The 8,515-nt window shown below is 56.6% G+C and overlaps 1 protein-coding gene across 1 annotated transcript in view; it reads left to right on the top strand.

Moving 5' to 3' along the window:
- The first annotated feature begins 4,064 nt into the window (after window positions 1-4,064).
- The window catches only part of USP9X (ubiquitin specific peptidase 9 X-linked), a 167,495-nt gene continuing 163,044 nt past the window's right edge, over window positions 4,065-8,515 (top strand). The window contains exon 1 of the mRNA XM_078775324.1: window positions 4,065-4,224. The gene's annotated coding sequence lies outside the window, so the exon portion shown is untranslated. The remainder of the gene's footprint in view (window positions 4,225-8,515) is intronic.

The raw sequence follows: 8,515 nt of genomic DNA, 5'->3' as shown, positions 1-8,515 counted from the left end.
AGACTTTATCTACTTAACAGAAACTTTCTTCCTTCAAGACGTCTCTGATTCCTTAGTATCTCTCTGGTTACTCCCTCCTCCGGTATGATAGACCTGAGCCTCGTCCTGGTGGTGGGGTGGCTATCTTTATCAAAAACTCTCTTCCTCACTTTCCTTGCACTGCCCTCTCTCCACCCCACCCCCAGGAGTACATCTGGCTACGGCTTCCTCTCTGCTCCCACATTTTGTTCATATGTGTTCTGTACCGTCCTCCAAATAAAACAGTGATGACTCCATTTACATTTTGCTGTCTGACAACATGGACCAACTTCTATCAACTCATCCAAACTCTCTCTTCCTCATATTCGGCGACTTCAACTGTCATCATGCCAGCTGGCTGGGTGTGGGTTCCTCTCTCACCAGCCATGGCACCTCAGCAAAGGACTTCTGTGACTCATTGGGACTGACACAATCTGTCAATTTCCCAACCCGGATCTCAGTCAATGGAGTATCTTCTCTTCTAGACTTGGTTATGACAAACTTCCCTGCAAATGGCTGCAGTTCTTCTTCTGCTCCAATCAGTTCTTCTGATCATGTGCTTGTTAAAGTGGACATCTCTCTGGCCATTCTCAGAGAGCCTCCTCAGCGCCAACGAGTCTGGCATTTCACTCAGGCTGACTGGCACTAGTGGCACGGTCTGCAAGCAGCCATCAATCTTCTGGACTGGTCTCCCATCTCTACTGCCTCTGACATCAATTCTTCCTGGGAATTCTTTCAAAGCAAACTGCTCTCTCTCATGCACAGATTTATCCCATCTCGTCTTCAGTTGTCGTACCCTTCCTCCCGTCCATGGTACACTGAATCTTGTGGTGAGGCAGTTGCCCTGAAACAACTTGCGTTTGCCTCTTGGAAGGCAAATCCAACTGAAGGCAATCTCAGTTCCTTCCACCAAGCTCGGAACAAGTGTGAGTCTACCCTCAGGAGTGCCAGGAAGCACTCTCTCTCCACACTCAAGATTGAACTCTCAAGCCTGTCTCCTTCCTCCCAATCCTGGTGGCACCTGGTCAAATCCGTTTCTGGTGTTTGTTCCCCCTCCATCCCCTCCCTTACCTCAAATGGCTACACAGTTGACACCGCACGTGACAAAGCCGAATGCCTCAACTCTGTGTTTGCCTCAAAATCCCTTTGATCCCAAACCCATTTCTCTCTGTTCCCACCTTTCCCAGTCGAACCCAACTGCTCCTGGACTCTGTGTCCTTCTCTCCTGACAAGGTGGAGAAGTTTTTGTCAAACCTCGACTCTGGTTCTGCAACTGGACCAGACGGCATCAGCCCACGGGTCCTAAAATCCTGCTCTGCCACTCTATCTCACCCTCTCTCTCTGTTATTTTCACCCTCTCTTTTGCTCAAGGTCATCTGCCAGCATCTTGGAAATCAGCAAACATTACCGCTTTACACAAAAAATGTGCAAAAACAGATCCTTGTAACAACAGACCAATCAGCCTGCTCCCAATTATCAGCAAAGTCATGGAATCCATCATTGCTTCGGATATCAAATCCTTCCTCTTCTCCAATGGCTTGATCTCTGATCATCAATTTGGATTCAGACCAGGTCACTCTACTCTGGACATGTTGCTTCTGCTGTCTCAACAATGGATGGAGGTCCTCAATGTCAAACAGGAAATCAGAGCTGTCTCCCTTGACATATCACGTGCCTTCGATACGGTCTGGCACCCAGCTCTGCTCACCAAACTCTCCTCCTATGGTATCCATGGAAATCTCCACTCATGGCTTGCGGACTTCCTCTCTGGTCGTAGGCAGCGTGTGTCCCTGAATGGATTTCTCTCATCTCCCCTTCCTGTTCTGGCTGGAGTTCCCCAAGGTAGTGTTCCAGGCCCTGTGCTATTTCTGATCTTCATCAATGATCTCTCCGACTCTCTTGAAAATCTTCTCTATCTCTTTGCTGATGACTCCACTCTCTGCCGCTCCATTCCTCTTCCCTCAGATCGGCAGTCTGCAGCCTCCTCACTCTCTGCAGACCTGGACAAAATCACAGACTGGTCAAGCAAGTGGAACATGTCTTTCAATCCTGACAAATCCCACACTCTTACTATGTCTCTCCGAAAAGACCGACTGGAAAACCCTCCCATCTACTTTCTCAACAATCCTCTCCAAGAAGTTCTGTCGCTCAAGCTTTTGGGTCTCACTATCTGCCATGATTTTTCTTGGGAAAACCACATTTCCAAGCTGGCCTCCAAAGCCAGTCGCCGACTGGGCATCCTCCGTCGTGCGAAGTCCTTCCTTGGCACACCTGAGCTCCTCACCACATACAAGGCTTTCATCTGCAGCTCAATGGAATACTGTTCCCCCCTCTGGGCTGGTGCTCCTGCCTCACACCTAGCTCGGCTTCACGCTGTTGAAACCAAAGCTTTCAGAATCATTGGAATCTCCTGCGATGAAGCTAACTCCGAGGGCCTTTCACTCACTCACCGCAGGCAGGTTGGTGGTCTTTCTGTCTTCTACCGACTCCTCACTGGCCTAGCTCCCCCAGCTCTCTCTGTGCTCTGTCCCCGTAATATTCCTAGAGGTCGCACAAGATCTGCCAGCAACCCTCTTATGGTTAAACTGCCAAAATCTAGGCTCTCTGCTCACCTTCACTCTTAAATTTCCCCTTTTCTCCCGCCTCTGGACAAACTCCCCCACTCCCTTCAATCCCACTCCTCCCTCCAGGTCTTTAAAACAGCTGTTCACCACCATCTCTTATCTTCCCCTATCCAAAACCTTGATCTTTTCTACCCCCGCTAATTTTCACCCCAGATACACTTTTTTTTTGAAATTCCAACTTCTTTCCTGGAAGTCCTTGCAGTGTTGATATGCTTGAAACCTCTACCACCTCCCCTCAAGCCCTCCCCCTCCCACATTTCTCTCGGTGTCTTTCTCTCAAATGTTGTGTTTGTGTCCGTCCCCCTCTCTCCCCATCTAGTGTTCCGCTCCCCTTATTTTGTGTTTTATGTGTCGGTTGACTTTTTGTGTGATTAATGTTAGCTCTTTCACGAGCCTCGATGTTGTATACAAAAAACAAAACAAAAAAAAAACTATGTTGAAATATGTTGAGAAAGTCAAAACTTTATATTATATGGGGTGGACTTACTTTTTCACGTGACTGTATATATATATATATATACATATATATATATATATATATATATATATATATATATATATATATATATATATATATATATATATATATATATATATATATATATATATATATATATATATATATATATATATATATGTGTGTGTGTATATGTATATAAAAGTAATGAGACAATTATTGTTAAATGTGCTATTTCAAAAGGAAAACAAAAATGATCAATGATAGAATTAAGATTTTTTAAAAAGGAGAATGTAGGATGATTGTAGACAAAAGCGTGTCGTGGAGGGTCACAGGAATGCTTGTTGTGTGCAAACGCAAATTGGACCGGGATTGAATGAATTGTCAATTTTGCATTTCAACGCAATCGCTTGTTAACTCCACCACCGTAGGTAGCTGAAGGTTGTTTTCACCTGTCTGTCTGTTTGTGAACGGGATATCTCAAAACGTTGTGGACTCGTAATGACAAAACTTGGTATGCCCCCTGTAGGACAGGGCAGGTATTGTAAATTTATTCGGGGTGTCGGTGATGACCTCCCTCCGATTCCAGGTAAACGGTTTGGGAGCAAATTTAGGAGTCGTCAAGGGAAGGGGCATACGGTGAGGTGGCGGGATAAGAATCTCCGCTATATTTGCATACATATAAAATATATTGTCTCAAAAGGGAAACGTAATCAAATGCATTTGAAGTAACGAAACGTTAAAAAGAAGATATTGTTGGATGGTGTATAAGAAGGGAAGGTGGGGATGAAGGATTGTGCACTGTTCAGTAGTTACAAATCTCTGACAGTCGATAAGCGGAGAGGCAAAATTAACAGGTAAATTGACAAAAAATATACCCATGATAGTACAAATTTGGAGAAAGTTATTTTAAAGGTTAAATAATTGTTTCATTAAAATTAAAGGACGCTGCGAACTCCTCCGTTGTTGACATGGGGGCGCTAGTGCCGATTGCGCGTGTAATGGCCGTCGGGCCCGGTTTCACGATCTAACTGTTATACTGTTCGCTGTGCTCCAACGGCAGTGGGTATTTGACCATCTCGATATCAGCTTTCTCGCTTGGAGGTGTGGGGATAAACACGAGAGGTACGAGAAAGGTTATGCCTTGGGGTGAGCCACATTCTTCCGGCTGTTTGGGCGTTAAAGCGTTGAACCGACTCTTGATACAGTCAGTTCGTTTGGTTTTCCTCAGTCTCTTTATTTGATTCTGCTGTTCTGCTTTCTCGATTTGGTGCGAAACATGTTTTCCGCATTTTGTACTTGAGGTGAATGATGCCACTCGTGCATTGTGATATTTATATTTGAAAGTGCAGACTAAGCTTGGGCCTCAGCTCAGGGCGGATGGCTCGGGCGCTGTCTGTTTGGGCCCACACGGCGAAGATTGCTTGTGTGGATTGCTGTTTCATTTGCCTGCGCGTTGAAAGGGGTTCTGTCAAGGATTATTCGGCGTGCGTTTGCTCGCATTATTGTGATGTTTGTGGTTCGTGTGGCAAGCTAAGGTAATGGTCGATGCACTGGCTGCACCTTGTACCGAAACCCTTCACCCCCCCCCCCCCGCCCCGCAATACTGCTGCTATTGCCCATCCCCCATCCTGCTTCCCTTACCCCCATCCTGCTTCCCTTACCCCCATCCTGCTTCCCTTACCCCCATCCTGCTTCCCTTACCCCCATCCTGCTTCCCTTACCCCCATCCTGCTTCCCTTACCCCCATCCTGCTTCCCTTACCCCCATCCTGCTTCCCTTACCCCCATCCTGCTTCCCTTACCCCAATCCTGCTTCTCTTGCTCTCCCCATCCCGCTTCCCTGCCCTCCCCATCCCGCTTCCCTGCCCTCCCCATCCCGCTTCCCTGCCCTCCCCATCCCGCTTCCCTGCCCTCCCCATCCCGCTTCCCTGCCCTCCCCATCCCGCTTCCCTGCCCTCCCCATCACGCTTCCCTGCCCTCCCCATCCCGCTTCCCTGCCCTCCCCATCCCGCTTCCATGCCCTCCCCATCCCGCTTCCCTGCCCTCCCCATCCCGCTTCCCTGCCCCCCATCCCGCTTCCCTGCCCCCCATCCCGCTTCCCTATCCCCATCCCACTTCCCTGCCCCCCATCCTGCTTCCTGCCCCCATCCCGCTTCCTGCCCCCCATCCCGCCTCGTTTACCCCCCTGTCCTGCCTCCCTTAGCCCCCTGTCCTGCCTCCCTTACCCCCCTGTCCTGCCTCCCTTACCCCCCTGTCCTGCCTCCCTTACCCCCCTGTCCTGCCTCCCTTACCCCCCCTGTCCTGCCTCCCTTACCCCCCTGTCCTGCCTCCCTTACCCCCCTGTCCTGCCTCCCTTACCCCCCTGTCCTGCCTCCCTTACCCCCCTGTCCTGCCTCCCTTACCCCCCTGTCCTGCCTCCCTTACCCCCCTGTCCTGCCTCCCTCCCCCCCCCTGTCCTGCCTCCCTCCCCCCCTTGTCCTGCCTCCCTCCCCCCCTTGTCCTGCCTCCCTCCCCCCCTTGTCCTGCCTCCCTCCCCCCCCTGTCCTGCCTGCCTCCCCCCCCCCTGTCCTGCCTGCCTCCCCCCCCCTGTCCTGCCTCCTTCCCCCGCCCCCTGTCCTGCCTCCTTCCCCTGCCCCCTGTCCTGCCTCCTTCCCCCCCCCTGTCCTGCCTCCTCCCCCCCCCCCTGTCCTGCCTCCTTCCCCCCCCCCTGTCCTGTCTCCCTTCCCCCCCCCTGTCCTGTCTCCCTTCCCCCCCCCCTGTCCTGTCTCCCTTCCCCCCCCCTGTCCTGCCTCCCTTCCCCCCCCCTGTCCTGCCTCCCTTCCCCCCCCCTGTCCTGCCTCCCTTCCCCCCCCTGTCCTGCCTCCCTTCCCCCCCCTGTCCTGTCTCCCTTCCCCCCCCCCCCTGTCCTGTCTCCCTTCCCCCCCCCTGTCCTGTCTCCCTTCCCCCCCCCTGTCCTGTCTCCCTTCCCCCCCCCCCCTGTCCTGTCTCCCTTTCCCCCCCCCTGTCCTGCCTCCCTTCCCCCCCCCCCTGTCCTGCCTCCCTTCCCCCCCCCTGTCCTGCCTCCCTTCCCCCCCCCCCTTGTCCTGCCTCCCTCCCCCCCTGTCCTGCCTCCCTGCCCCCCCTGTCCTGCCTCCCTCCCCCCCCCTGTCCTGCCTCCCTCACCCCCCTGTCCTGCCTCCCTCACCCCCCTGTACTGCCTCCCTTACCCCCCTGTACTGCCTCCCTTACCCCCCTGTCCTGCCTCCCTTACCCCCCTGTCCTGCCTCCCTTACCCCCCTGTCCTGCCTCCCTTACCCCCCTGTCCTGCCTCCCTTACCCCCCTGTCCTGCCTCCCTTACCCCTCTGTCCTGCCTCCCTTACCCCACTGTCCTGCCTCCCTTACCCCACTGTCCTGCCTCCCTTACCCCACTGTCCTGCCTCCCTTACCCCACTGTCCTGCCTCCCTTACCCCACTGTCCTGCCTCCCTTACCCCACTGTCCTGCCTCCCTTACCCCACTGTCCTGCCTCCCTTACCCCACTGTCCTGCCTCCCTTACCCCCCCCCCTGTCTTGCCTCCCTTACCCCCCCCCTGTCTTGCCTCCCTTCCCCCCCCCTGTCTTGCCTCCCTTACCCCCCCCCCCTGTCCTGCCTCCCTTACCCCCCCCCCCTGTCCTGCCTCCCTTACCCCCCTGTCCTGCCTCCCTTACCCCCCTGTCCTGCCTCCCTTACCCCCCTGTCCTGCCTCCCTTACCCCCTTGTCCTGCCTCCCTTACCCCCCTGTCCTGCCTCCCTTACCCCCCTGTCCTGCCTCCCTTACCCCCCTGTCCTGCCTCCCTTACCCCCCTGTCCTGCCTCCCTTACCCCCCTGTCCTGCCTCCCTTACCCCCCTGTCCTGCCTCCCTTACCCCCCTGTCCTGCCTCCCTTACCCCCCTGTCCTGCCTCCCTTACCCCCCTGTCCTGCCTCCCTTACCCCCCTGTCCTGCCTCCCTTACCCCCCTGTCCTGCCTCCCTTACCCCCCTGTCCTGCCTCCCTTACCCCACTGTCCTGCCTCCCTTACCCCACTGTCCTGCCTCCCTTACCCCACTGTCCTGCCTCCCTTACCCCCCTGTCCTGCCTCCCTTACCCCCCTGTCCTGCCTCCCTTACCCCCCTGTCCTGCCTCCCTTACCCCCCTGTCCTGCCTCCCTTACCCCCCTGTCCTGCCTCCCTTACCCCCCTGTCCTGCCTCCCTTACCCCCCTGTCCTGCCTCCCTTACCCCCCTGTCCTGCCTCCCTTACCCCCCTGTCCTGTCTCCCTTACCCCCCTGTCCTGCCTCCCTTACCCCCCTGTCCTGCCTCCCTTACCCCCCTGTCCTGTCTCCCTTACCCCCCTGTCCTGTCTCCCTTACCCCCCTGTCCTGTCTCCCTTACCCCCCTGTCCTGCCTCCCTTACCCCCCCACATCCTGCCTCTCTGACCCCCCCCCATCCTGCCTCCCTTACCCCCCATACTGCCTCCATTATCATCCCCCACCCCGAGTCTCCCCGCGGATCGCCCCCTCCATCCCCGCGGATCGCCCCCCCCTGGCCCCGAGTCTCCCTGCAGATCGCCCCCCGGCCCAGAGTCTCCCCGCGGATCGCCCCCCCCCATCCCCGAGTCTCCCCGTGGATCGCTCCCTCCATCCCCGAGTCTCCCCGTGGATCGCCCCCCTCCATCCCCGAGTCTCCCCACGGATCCCCCCCCGGCCCCGAGTCTCCCCGCGGATCGCCCCCTGGCCCCGAGTCTCCCCGCGGATCGCCTTCCGGCCCCGAGTCTCCCCGCGGATCGCCCCCCGGCCCCGAGTCTCCCCGCGGATCGCCCCTCGGCCCCGAGTCTCCCCGCGGATCGCCCCCCGGCCCTGAGTCTCCCCCCCTATCGGTCCCCCCCGATCGCTCCCTCCATCCCCGAGTCTCCCCGTGGATCGCCCCCCTCCATCCCCGAATCTCCCCACGGATCCCCCCCGGCCCCGAGTCTCCTCGTGGATCGCCCCCCCTCGGCCCCGAGTCTCCCCGCGGATCGCCCCCCGGCCCCGAGTCTCCCCGCGGATCGCCCCCCTCCCCGGCCCTGTCTCCCCGCGGATCGCCCCCCGGCCCTGTCTCCCCGCGGATCGCCCCCCGGCCCTGTCTCCCCGCGGATCGCCCCCTAGCCCTGTCTCCCCGCGGATCGCCCCCCGGCCCTGTCTCCCCGCGGATCGCCCCCCGGCCCTGTCTCCCCGCGGATCGCCCCCCGGCCCTGTCTCCCCGCGGATCGCCCCCTGGCCCTGTTTCCCCCCCTATCGGTCCCCCCCGATCGCTACCCCCCCCAGCCCCGAGTCCCCTCGCGGGTTTAAACCTAATTTGAAGCGTTTAAATAACGAAAAATTGTATACATTCGCGAGGGCATGTTTAAGAGTGTGGCTTGAGGCCTTGATTTTATT

Source organism: Myxine glutinosa, chromosome 4, assembly GCF_964187855.1.
Source record: "Myxine glutinosa chromosome 4, kmMyxGlut1.1, whole genome shotgun sequence".
Lineage (NCBI taxonomy): Eukaryota > Metazoa > Chordata > Myxini > Myxiniformes > Myxinidae > Myxine > Myxine glutinosa.
The sequence above is the reverse complement of the archived record's forward strand: the minus strand, read 5'-3'. Positions and strand labels throughout refer to the sequence as shown.